Source organism: Eptesicus fuscus, chromosome 4 (assembly GCF_027574615.1).
Source record: "Eptesicus fuscus isolate TK198812 chromosome 4, DD_ASM_mEF_20220401, whole genome shotgun sequence".
Taxonomy (NCBI): Eukaryota; Metazoa; Chordata; class Mammalia; order Chiroptera; family Vespertilionidae; genus Eptesicus; species Eptesicus fuscus.
Genome location: NC_072476.1, coordinates 39,491,864 through 39,504,800, shown reverse-complemented (window position 1 = coordinate 39,504,800; position 12,937 = coordinate 39,491,864). Strand labels below are relative to the sequence as shown.

The 12,937-nt window shown below is 46.1% G+C and overlaps 1 protein-coding gene and 1 long non-coding RNA gene across 4 annotated transcripts in view; both read left to right on the top strand.

The window, feature by feature from the left end:
- SNX24 (sorting nexin 24) overlaps positions 1-12,937 on the top strand; it is a 154,107-nt gene that overhangs the window by 37,580 nt on the left and 103,590 nt on the right. The window lies entirely within an intron of this gene.
- Positions 5,194-5,664, top strand: LOC129148832 (uncharacterized). The gene is made up of 2 exons (XR_008555803.1): positions 5,194-5,236; positions 5,381-5,664. It is a non-coding gene; the product is annotated as an uncharacterized LOC129148832 (long non-coding RNA).

The window sequence follows — 12,937 nt, the reverse complement described above, 5'->3', positions numbered from 1 at the left end:
CAGAGCCCCACCGGGGCTGTGTTCTTTGTGTTAAAGGCCCTCAGCTGGGGGGGACCACCCATCACCCCTGTCAGAGGAGACCTCTGCAAAGTGTGTTCCAGCAGCACCACCAGCCCCTCCCTGGCCAGGTCCGCGTGCCCTGCTTCCGCGGTTGTCCCTGGCACCCTCACCATGTCTCTCCAGCCAGCCAAAGAAAATCTCCCCTTCTTAGAGCCAGCATAGGACTGTTTTCAAAATCAGGTTCCCTAGGAGCAAAGGGCAAAACCAAATACACAAGGAGAAAATTGGGCTAGAAATAGGTGAGGTTATGAGGCAGAGTTGTTCTTCTCTGCCTTTTAATCTTAGGCCAAGGCGGGCGCAGGTCTTCGGCACACGTGTTGTCCTTTTCCCCCTCCTTCCCCATGGCAGACATTGCTAATTGATCCCAGCACTCTCTTCCATTGACTCAGCCTTGGAACGCTTAGCAGCCCAGTGGAGCCATCCTGGCCAACCCCACTGGGCATGCGGGATGCATACCCTCCTCTCGACACAACTGCATTCTGTCAACAAGTTGTCTTCACAGACAGAACTCGCCGCACACCTGTTTGCAGCCTTCTGTCGGTTCCGCCTGACCGGGGCGATTCGGTGGCTGTTGGCTAAGGCTGGGTCTGCTCTCATACCAATGTGGCCTCCAGGGCAGCCACCATTCCTGTCATCTCAGAAACCTCCCTCCTGTCCCCAATTCTTCTGTTGCTGTTTTAAAGTTAGACCACCTGTAGTTTACCAGACTTCTGACGGATACTCGACTCACTTGCCCATATTATTTCCACCTGCTTCATCTAGAGTTTATATCTCGTCCCAGGGCCAAATTCAACGATAGCATATATAGTAAAAAAAAAAAAAAAAGTCTTACAAGCCGTGCCGTGTTCCTATGACAGACCGCAGCTTGTTTATAATAGGCCACAGCTTGTTTATAAAAGCAGCTAACTCCTCCCAGCTGCTATTTTCTTGTTTTTTTTTTAAAAATATATTTTATTAATTTTTTACAGAGAGGAAGAGAGAGGGATAGAGAGTTAGAAACATCGATGAGAGAGAAACATCCATCAGCTGCCTCTTGCACACCCCCTACTGGGGATGTGCCCGAAACCAAGGTACATGCCCTTGACCGGAAGCGAACCTGGGACCCTTGAGTCCGCAGGCCGATGCTCTATCCACTGAGCTAAACAGGTTTCGGCTATTTTCTTGGTTTTTATCATTAAAAAATATTATCACGTTATGTAACTGCCCTCAACCAAACCTACTGACTTTAGTGAGATCTGAGGCGTAACTTCAACCACCAAAGATAAATGCTTGTGGTTTTTTGAAAAATGTGAAGTGAACGCGTAAGCAAAGACTTCGGGGTTCTGTGTGTGTTGGTCTCACGGTGCTCGGTAACTTAAAATGGAAAAACAGGAACGTGGGCTCTCCTCCGGCTTCTATCATTAGGTCAATATCGCATTGTAGAATATTGCACTTCACTGGCATTTAACATGAGATGCACGGAAGGATGTATTTCAGAGGCCGCTGCCTGTGTTTGAATGTCCCGGTCTTGTCTTCATTGCCTCATCAGTATGCCAGTAGGTGTCACTGTGTACATTAAATGGAAATCAAATATGTCACTAAGTGCATTTCCAGAATTAAGTAGCATTACAGGTTTGTTTTTTGTTTTTTTTTTTTCAAAAAGAGACCTCCCCAAAGTAAGCAAGAATATTTTTTTCTCCTTCCCTTTTGTATTTAAAAATATTATCTTCGTAGGCCGTTTTAAGAAAACACGACCATATGTCACTCTCCTGTCAGAACGTTATTGCTAGAAACTCTTTTCTGCAGGGAAGGGTGAGGATTTCTTCCTTCCACATAGTTAGCTGTGACAATCTGAGAGTGTTTGTAAAAAATCTTCTAACAAGATGCGTGAATAAATCTGTGTGTGCTCAAGCACGTACATATTTGCCACTTAAAGAGTTTCCTTTAGGAAGTAGTGTTATCTCGTATTCATTAGGCTACTCTTCAGATTTATAAATTTTTCTGTGACAGAAAAAAACTGTTGTTCCCTGGTCATGTTTCCAGTAATATTAGTGGGCCTTAAATGTTTAAATATCTGATCCTTTTTCTATGGGTTGACTCTTTTGCTCACCCCTTTTAAAAAAATGCAAGTATTTGACTTCTTGTCTTCTATTATTTTTGGGTCGGAGGGGTCAAGATGCTCACTTATTCAATTACAAGGAGCTTAGATGTTAAGATCAGCAGTATCCTAGAATGCTTTCTTCAGTTTAGTAATACAAATCAAAATTGTACAAATGTTCTGGAAAGCTGTGTGTGTGTGTGTGTGTGTGTGTGAAGATTGTGTTCTGTTATCTGAAATATTTGTGTGATTTTTCGGTTCAGAGGAAAGTTGATGTTACTCTCATACAGAGTGGCTTAGAGTAGCTTCATGGGGACTCAGTGTACCTGTGGGAAACTTTAGGGCATAGGTGTGCCCTAAGAGCCAGTGCTAAATTATCTCTGACCTCACTTTTCCTGACTTACATGATAAAAGTGGAGGTGTCTTCTATGTGATAGCAAGGGGGAAATTGGCTGCAAGATATACTACCTGTGCAATTAAAATGCAGCGGAGCTTACTCGAATTTCCTTTCCATTGATAAGTTTTTAAATGGATAATTAAAATCCCTGCAGGCAGTGTTGCAGTGCAGTGAGCCACGTGCCTGCGTCTGAGGAGCAGAGCCCTGGCCAGCCCACCAGGCTCCCCGTGTGTTTATGGGCCGAGCGCAGACTTTTAGTTCCCTGGCCTGGGAAAAGGGAGACAGTGTTGTTGTGAAGGTTAAATGTGGGTTTAGCTGAATCAATCACATTTCGCTTCTTAAAAGAAAAAGTGAAATCAAAGTCAATGTGGAAAAATGTAAACATCAGTTAAATCTTGATGATGGGTAGATGTGTCTGTTTATACTGTTTCCTACCCAGAGGCTCTGATCTAGATGGTCTGGTCGGAGGCCTGGACGCTGATATTTTTAAACTGTTCTGCAGGTCACGAATGTGCACCCAGCATTGAGAGCCATGGTTGTGCAGGGCTTCTTCGAATTAAGCAGGAAGCCAAGTGTGATTGACGGGGCAGTTCTCAAATCAGAGTCTGAGAACTGGAGTCAGAGGGCCTTGCAAGGGTTCCCCATCCTTTGGTGAGCGTGGCACAGTGGCTAGAGGCTCACAGTGTGTGTGCATTATTGGTGGTGGGCTGTCCTGGCCATTTTTCAGAGCTGCTTCTTGGTGCCATTTCCCTTTGATGTGAAAGCCCTTTGCTATTCATTCCCATCGCCATCTCACCACCTGCCGGCAGCCTCCAGGGTGAGACCTCTGCCTTGCCCGAAAGAGGTCGCGTGCCCTGCTCTTGCCCTGCTGTGGATTTCAGCATCCCCTGGCTGGGCGTCATGGTGACCTTGGAGCTAGAGCAGTAAACCCCTTGCTGGCAGGGTTCTGGCAACAGCTGTTCTAAGGCAGGCTTGCTGTGGGCCGTAGCAACAGTAGCCTGAATGAACTCACTTCTCTTGCTGTCATGAAGTCAATGGAAATTCAGTGTACGAACTAGAAAGTATGTGTAAATTTCAGTTCTGTACAACCATGTGGAAATGGGCATCGTGTGGTATTAGAAAGTGTAACTGGAGAAAGATAAAATCTTACCTGTCAAAGACCCAAGAGCCATCATTTTATTCCTTTACTCATATAAGAATTGCTCCTTTTTGAGAGGAAAAGTGGCCTAGATATTTTAAAAAGGACAAACTTTGCTAGTCTAAAGAGGTAACTCATATTACCTAAGTTTCAGATTTCTTGATATATAACTTGTTTTCTTCACATCTAAAAGTATTTATTATGTTCCTGCTTTATGCCTTATACTGGGGGTGATACTAAGGAGAATTTTTACCAAAAATGATAAAATGCAGTTTCTTTCCTGTAGGAATTTTTAGGCTACTTGAAGACATTGCAGTTCCAACAGTGAAAACTGCCATATGGTTGGAAACAAAATAAAGAGAGAATAAGTGGTCTTAGAATTTGGGGAAGACCAGCCTGGTCCAGAGGGGCTGTCATGCCGTCGATATTTAGGCGTCCCAGCCCCACCACTGCCCCAGTCCCGGGCCTTGTCGCTGCTCTGCTGTCTTTGTCCCACACTCTTCTCCGGTGTGAGGTCTGGCCTCCGACTCTTTTGGCCTTGTCTCCTGCCATTGCCCATTGGACTTCACAGATTTGTCTTCTAACATCTGACCTTCCCTTCTCTCCCTGGGAGTGTCTTGCACACTTGTTCCTGTTGTACCTGACCTTGGCCTCCGGAGGTAACACAGTGCCCAGTTAATGCCTGCTCCCAGGACCCTCTGCCACATGCGTGGCTCATTCGGAGCCACTGCCTCGTCTTGCTTCTTACTGGGGGTGTCTGCATCCAGATCTCATAGGTACCTATGTGTCTTTGAATCCGGGCATCACCATCTGCCCAGGTTCCTAATATAAAACATAAGGGTACTCATTGTCGCCCCCTCATCTGGGCATTCGACTATTTAGCAGAAACACCTGTTGTCCATGCCCCACTCTCCTCCACTTTCGCAAGTACTCATGGTGGCGGTGCCACCTCACTCTTCTGCAGGAGGCTCTGCTTTTCTTCTGAATATTTCTGCTGCCTCTTGGCAGACTATAGTCTGAAGGTCAGACTTGTAGGCCTGGTTAAGAAAAGCCCTGTCTGCCTCTCTGACCTCTCAACCCGTCCCCCCTCCTTTTTTCTCCCCTTCCCCAGGACTCAGCTGAGTTTCAACACATATCCGTTTGTTAATGTTGCACTTTGCACTTATTGTCCCTTAGTCCGGGAGCAGGCTCACCCTCTGGGACCATGCCTGCCCTATAAACAGAGAGCCCAGGACCAGCTCAGAAACTTGCTTCTCTGTGAATCATTGCCTAACTGCCCCAGATGGAGTGGCACTCACGTCTGCACCTTTCCCGTACGGCACACATCACGTGCTCAAAGCCCATTTATGTCTCTGACGCCAACTTTTGCATTGTGTTATAATGATCAGTGAGTGAGTCTGTCTCCCCAGCTGGTCTGTGAGCTCCGACCTGCAGAATATGCCTTGGGCATCAGCTATCCTGTGCGCGAGGTACCTGCACAGCATCAGTTCATCTTCGTTGGATGAAAGAAAGGCCATGTTGAATGGAGTTTTAAAACCTGGGAGCTTTTGGCCATGTTTATAATGTTGAGTTTTGTTTCTTACTTATCCTTAAATTTTTGTTTACCATAGTGTATCTGCCCCAGGCACCTTCAATTTAAAGCATAATTACTCCGAGGAGAGTATGTTACTTAATTTTTACACGTTAAAAAATGTTTTATTGATTTTAGAGAGAGAGGAAAGAAGAGGGAGAGAGAAGGAGAGAAACAGTGATGTGAGAGGGAAACATTGATCAGCTGCCTCCTGCATGCAGCCCGACCGGAGACTGAACCAGCAACCCGGTTATGTGCCCCGACCAGGAATCGAACTGGCAACCCCTCAGTGCATGGGACCACGCTCCAAACAACTGAGCCACACAGGCCAGGACTAAATTTTTACAATTTTGATAACCTCCTGCTTTGCCTCATTTATGTGTTGGACTGCTGTTTCTAATTAAAATTCTCCATTCACTACACAGAGATATTCTGGTTCTCTTCCTTTCCTAGGTATACAGTATGTCCCAGTAAGCACATTAAAAGATGTATACGTAGGACGCATATTACAGTTCAAAGCATAAGTGTATGAATGTTGTGGGTGGTTGGTCCTACCAAGAGTGAATGGCACAGTACGGACAGGAGACCTCAGGTTTGTTTTTTACAGCTTGTCTGAATTCTTGGGTTATGTCGGTTAAGTTTAACTTAGCTTCTCTTGCTGTGTTAAATGAGAATGATCGGTTGTTGAAGTAAAGGAATGCCTTTTCTTTTTCTTAAAAATAAAAAGTATAATATTTAGTTTTAAATTTTTAAAAAATATATATTTTTATTGATTTCAAAGAGGAAGGGAGAGGGAGAAAGAGATAGAAACATCAATGATGAGAGAGAATCATTGATTGGCTGCCTCCTGCACACCCCCTACTGGGGATCGCTTGCAACCCAGGCATGTGCCCCGACTGGGTATGGAACCTGGGACCCTTCAGTCCGCAGGCAGATGCTCTATCCACTGAGCCAAACCAGATATGGGAATTTTTTTTTTAAAAGATAAATGTCCAAGTACTTTTTTTTTTTAAAACAAATTTAGAATTATATGGTCCTAGGTTTTAAAAAATCATTGCATAGTTACAGCTTCTGTCCATATTTTTTAGTCTTTAAGTTATTAGTAATTGACACCATCACAGATAAGTTGGCTTCATGTGTCTAATCCTGTTCAACACGTTATTTAAAGTGATCTCTGTGACCAAACTCAGCGAAGAAAGTCGAATGGCTCTCATTGCAATACATCCGAGATTAATTTCTTTTTTGACTTTGACTTAACCCCCGTGGAGTTTGCCTGGGGAAAAAAATGCCACTGCTTTAGGTCCGGGGCCCAAGTGGACAGTGACAGCCTGTTGCTCCGGGCGTGTGTGGAGTGGCCGGCAGGCTGTGACCCAGGCATGTCACAGTCGGCTTGCAGGGGCCTGGCCGGGGTGTTGGCTCCAGCGGTCTTGTTAAGTAAGTGCGTGAGAATGTGGGTGTTTTAGGAAAGTTCTTCTAAGTCCCGAATGTCCTCAGTGGAAGTGTAAGCTAGAGCACGTTGTGTATTTATAATCCACAATCCTCTGTGTAGATGCAAAACAGGGCTAACATAGGCGTATCAGGGGTTGTTTGGTTATTGTTATTAGACAAGGACCCTGATTTCCTCCCGAGGCTGTCAGCAAGGGGTGGGGAGTGGAGGGAGGTGAGGGGCTGGGAGGTGGGTGTGGGAGGGTTAGTTCCTAATGATGGCTTGTTCTGCCTGTACACACGAGAGGTCCCACCCCCAGGAGACGTGGCTGTGCCGCTGCAGCGTCACTGTGTGGATGAGGGGTGGCCTGTCCCGGCCACTCCTCAGGAGGGACTCCTGGTCTCTGCATCCTCCATAACAAGTGTCACAGCTTACCCCTGGGAACACCTGCTAGGAGATCTGCCCGAATCTCCTGCGCACCAGTTTAGCTACTAGTTGAACTTTCCAACGCGGCTCTTACTCCATATGTGAGTTACCTTTGTAATCATGCTTTTCAGATTTAGGGACATTACGTAAGAAGTCATGTTTTAAATGAATTTTACCTGACCATTTACTGCCTCCTTCTGAAACCCAGCCCCCTCAGTTGTATTCTGGTCCTTAGAGTTGTAGATATCTCAGAAGTAATCATTCAGTCACAATGTAATACCATCTACTATGAAATTGTAGCAAGGTCTCCATTCAGCGCTGGAGACAGAATAACAGCTAAGAGTCAGGGGGAAGATAGGTATATAAAAACAGATTCACATAAAACAATGAACCACACGCAAAGAGAAAGAGCTCTAGGCCACAGAACCTGCATGGGGTGGGGGGTGCCTCTGCATTCTTAGGGGGACCTCAAAACTTACCATTCAACCTGACATAGTTTGAAAGTAAAAGGTGGCGGCACTGATCCCTGCTCCGGGATAACGGGGACACCTGGGCTGTCTGGGGGCAGCCGGGGGTGCATGGTCACTCTCTCCCCTCGTCCCCCCGCACCTGGCACCTGGCTCGCTCTGGCTTCCATCACACTTCCCTGCCTATTGTCTGTCATTGTGCACCTTACAAGGTTAGAGTTCACGGCGTCACTGGAACCCCAGCGTTTTTCCTTGAATCTACCTGCCTGCACGCACTGGCCCAAAGGAATGCCTGAGCAGGAGTTTGTCGTTTAGAAAGGAAAGAGAAGTTTAATATTGAATCAGCCAATTCAGAGACTGAGGGATTATGCTCTAAAAAAAAAAACCCAACACCCCGATGGCATGTAGGTTACAGGTTATGTAAGGCAAAATCACATGGGGTGGGGGGTCAGGGTAGTGCTGGGAGCTGATTGGTCGGAGGTGCGGTAAGGTGGTGAATCATTTCTCCAGATCTTGAGGACATCTCTTAGGTCTTCCCCAGTGTCCCTCCGTCTGGTCTCATGGGAAAGTAGCCAGGGGTGGGTCCGCCTTAGGGTTCAGGAACTGAAACATAACTTAGGGCAAGATGTTACCTTTCGCCTGCCAGAGGTCTGGACCTGGTGACCATTAGTTAGTCAAGCCCAGGTTCCTGTCTTCTGCCTCGGGGCTTGCTGATTATTGGGGGACAGGCTGGGTCTCTGAGGGGCATGTATAGAGAAGGTGATTTGTGGAGAGAGGTAGGATTGAAAACGACATTTAATCCCAAGTCATAAGGACCCTCGGTTTCAACCGTTGTTGTGTGCCTTGTTATTAATTGTGAGTACAGCAGGGTGGGTCTGATTTGAGTCCATTTACATGGGGCACAAAGTGTGTGAAGCAGAAGGTATTTGGAAAATAACATGTGGCCTGTGGTTTAGAAGCACTGCGTTTACAAGTGCCCGGAGGCATACGTTTTGGTCTGGGGGATTGAAAAAGATTTTATCCCAGTGATCTCAAGACGCAAAAAAAAGAAGCTGAAGCATTTTATATGGTGTGATCTGTGAAATGGCGAAACAGTATTTCTTGAGAAATCCAACATGTTTGAAGTAAACACGCTGAACACCTTTCTGCTTTTCTCTTACTTCTTTTCATTATGCAAGCTGGTGCTGGAAGTACCGTCCGAAACTACCCCAGGAAAGCCTCGTTCAGACCTGCATCACCACCCCAGGAGCCTGCCCAGTGCTGGCACGTCCTCCTCCGGGAGGCCAGGGATCAGGGTGTGCTGTCACTGAGCCGCTCCGGCCTGTGCTTGCAGCGCGGGGCTGCGGCCCCGGGGCCCTGGAGGCCCTGGGGGCCCTGTGGGTCCTGGGGGCAGACTTGGCCTCTGTCTTCCGGTCTGAGAGGAGGCCCACCGTAGAGCAGGGAGCTGTGCTTGCTTGCACAGTGTTCCTGGAGCCCCGGGGAGAGCAGCGACCTTTGCCTGAAGGAGAGAAACAGGACCTGGGAGAGGTGGGAAAGGAAGGCTTTGGCACAAAGGAGGATGCTAAGCGGGTCTGAAACCCTCTTCTCGCTCAGACTCCATGCTTTCCTTGTTCACATAATGGGGTTTTCTTTCCCCTTTTCTACATTTCCTTTTTTAAAATACGCTCTGTCGTGAGTTTCTTCTGCCCACTAGCCTTTTAATTTTTTTAAATGGAAGGTCTACATAAGGAGACGGGAGACGTGAACACTGACGTTTATGAACCATTTTCTAGGAGTCGGAGACCATGCTAAGCACTTGCCATGCATGTGTACTCTCATCTGCCCCCCGGAGCCGTTCTCCAGGGTCTGCAAGCTGCTGGTATCCCTGTCACAGATGAAAGCGAAGTGCGCAGGTGGTAAATGACTTGGGGTCCCACGGTGAGAGGAAGGGACAGGGTTCACGCCCGGCCGCCAGCCCGTGTCCTGCCCAGCCACTGTGTTTGGGTACAGGCCACGGATGCCCAGGAGATGACCTCAGTGCCTCCACCTTAACTAACCCTGATCCCCACGTGAGAGAGTCGTTCCCGCACCGACCTTCAATCCTGCACCCCGCCCCCCGCTCCCCTAACAGTCTCCCGAAGCTTCAACTCGGCTTTACTCTTCCGATCTCTCTTTCTAAGGAAAAGAGCAGGCTTAAGAGCCTCCAGCAAGAAACATAATTTTATTTTATTTTTTAACTTTTCTTTTTAGTTTTTGTTGTTGACACTATTACAGATGTTCCCCCGTTCCCCCCTTCTTCTCCCCCCCTCTCCCCAGGCCTCACTACCCACCCACCTCCCCACCCCGGGCCTTCACCACATAATTTTAAAACTTTTATGTCTTTATTTTATTGAAGCAAAAAGGCTATTTAAAGAAAAATACAAAGCCCAGATAGGATGCAGATGTGGCCCGGTTGTGAGCTGGTTTGGGAATGTACTCTCTGGAAGAGCACTTCTGCCTCAAGAGAGGGATTGAGGGGGAAAGTCAGACAACCCCCAGGGTGAAGTTTTAGCATCCCTCCCCCCCCCCCCACAAAGGAGTCAGGGAGGGCTGGTAACACCATCCAGTTTGCTGCCTTTTTCTTTGCTTGTTTGTGGCAAAATCTTAGGGGCCTGCCTGGCTTAATGGTCCTGCAGCAGACGTGTGCTGAAGTATAACTTAACAGTCCTCTCTCTGCTTGGGCAGTGGAGATGGGAAGTGGTTAAAGTTGTTCTCTTTAAAAACTGAAGGGAAGCCCTAACTGGTTTGGCTCAGTGGATAGAGCGTCGGCCTTCGGACTGAAGGGTCCGGGTTCGATTCCGGTCAAGGGCATGTACCTTGGTTGCGGGCACATCCCCGGTAGGGGGTGTGCAGGAGGCAGCTGATCGATGTTTCTCTCTCATCGATGTTTCTAACTCTCTAGCCCTCTCCTTTCCTCTCTGTAAAAATCAATAAAATATATATTTAAAACAAACAAACAAGCAAAAAAACAGAAGGGAACACTTCGTATGCAGAGGGCCATCGTCTGGTATTTTAGTTCCTCGAAAGAACAAAATTCTCCCGTTTATAAGTAAATTTTGAGTGTATCTCAAGTTATCATTTTTAAATTTCCCTGACCATGTCACAAGAAGCAAAGAAGTGCCCACGAAAACGTCTTTCCATAGTGTTACAAAAGTTTTCAGCTGAGCCGTTGTGGCTCAGTAAGGGGTCATTCTCTTTTTCTTTTCTAAAGGACAGCACAATTAGATTTTAGTAAGATTGAGATCTCAGTGTCTCCCGGTGTATTTGTCAGGACAGATTGGCCCGTAGTTTGCAAGTGTTCATGACCGAATCGGGTTAGTGATACATTGATACCAGCAGAAGTAGATTGTCCTCATCACCGCATAGACAAAACAGTCAGGAGATGGGCCTGGTGCTGTGAGCGCAAGTGGCATGATCTAATGAAGTTGTATTCCATTAAGCTCTGTGTACGGGGAGCAGAATGTCATCGCCCGAAGGTGGCTGCATTTCTGTGATACAACCTCATCTGTTCCGTCAACTAGTTTTGCTCTGATCAATAAGCAGTTTTCTGTGGCCTTTCACTGCTGTCAGATGTCATCGAGTGATGTAAATGCACATCAGAAACTAGAAACTTGACAGCTCACCCAGAGCGGGAAGGGAGCAGGGAGAGGGAAATCGCTGCGAGAGACTCGGTTGACAGCTGACATCTCCTCGGGGTACTGATTGGATGCTGCAGCAGCCGGCACCTTTCCCATATAAACAGGAGGGAAAATGATCCTGGTTCGTAGGAAATACAGAACAGATGTTTTAAAGTAATGTTAAGGGGAAAATTATTATTATTATAAACTGCAGCATAGTGATTGTGTAGAATGTTTATGTAAAACATACCCCAAATAATTAGTTGCTGTTAGTTTGTGACTAAGAAAAATTAAGGCAAATGAAAATAGGATATTTCTACCCATTTTCTCCATCACCCACTGCTAAGACTATGATTAGGAAAGTTTGTGTCAGCCCAGAAAGAGATGTAGCTAAAAAGGCATTTATAATAACAGTTTCCATGCCATCGAATTTTATGTAGCAATAAAAGGAGGACAAGGACAATAAGCAAGAGGCAGAACAGTGTGTAACGCCCTGCCTTTTGTGTAGAAGGGGCGGACATACCACTGTTCAAATGCGCACAGAGCCAGGCCAGGAGGGTCTGTTACCTGTGAGCACCAACGAGGGTGTACAGGGTGAGACCTCTCACGGTGTTTTGGGTTTTGAGGAAGACTTCACTGTTTACCTTTTCGTAGCTTTTTTTTTCAATAGTGTCTACATTTTTATTTTAACTTCTTAGACAATGGCATGGTTAGAACAACTTAACTCCATTTCTCACTTCTTGCTTTTGTGTTTTTGCTGTCATACATTTTATTTTTATTGTCTAAAGTTTTACATATGTCTCCTTTTTTCCCAATTAACCCCCCCCCCCCACAGCCATTCCCACCCTTGGCTTTATTCCCAAGCCCCCACCGCCTGTGTCTGTGTCCATTGGTTATGCTAATATGCATACATACAAGTCCTTTGGTTGCTCTCTAACCCCCCGCTTGTGTTTTTTTTTTTTTTTTTTACCATATGAATATATTACCTACTCAAAATATTGAATTATAAAAAGACATTTATTTCACATATGAAAGTGTCTTAAATACTCCCAAAGAAATAGAGTAGCTACCGTATGAATTAAGGACACGTATTCTAAGAGCACTCTGATTCTTCATTCCCAAAGCTAGAAAAAGGCATTCAGACAGATTACAATGACTGGTCATTAAATACATTAAAATTTGGGGATGCTTAGGACATGAAAATAGTAACACCTATTGTTTGTTGAGTGTTTACTATATACTAGATACCATACTTGGTGCTTTATGTATATTAACTTATTTAAATCTCCACAGAGAGAGTATCACTATCTCTAAAACAACTGTTGCCCAGTGACTTTAAATAACTTACCGTAGGACACACAGACAGGAAGTGGTAAAGCTGGAATTCGAACCCGGGCTTTTAGTCTCCAAAGATAAGTTCAGGGTCTGAGTCTCAGAGTGGAGAGAGCTGCAGACAGCACGGGCATGCAGACCACGGAAACAGGTGCCCTAGCCTAGTGGTTGGCAAACTCATTCATTAGTCAACAGAGCCAAATATCAACAGTACAACGATTGAAATTTCTTTTTAGAGCCAAATTTTTTAAACTTAAACTTCTTCTAACGCCACTTCTTCAAAATAGATTCGTCCAGGCCGTGGTATTTTGAGGAAGAGCCACACTCAAGGGGCCAAAGAGCCGCATGTGGCTCGTGAGCCGCCGTTTGCCGACCACGGCCCTAGCCTGTCTGTGTCACCAAGAGCAGA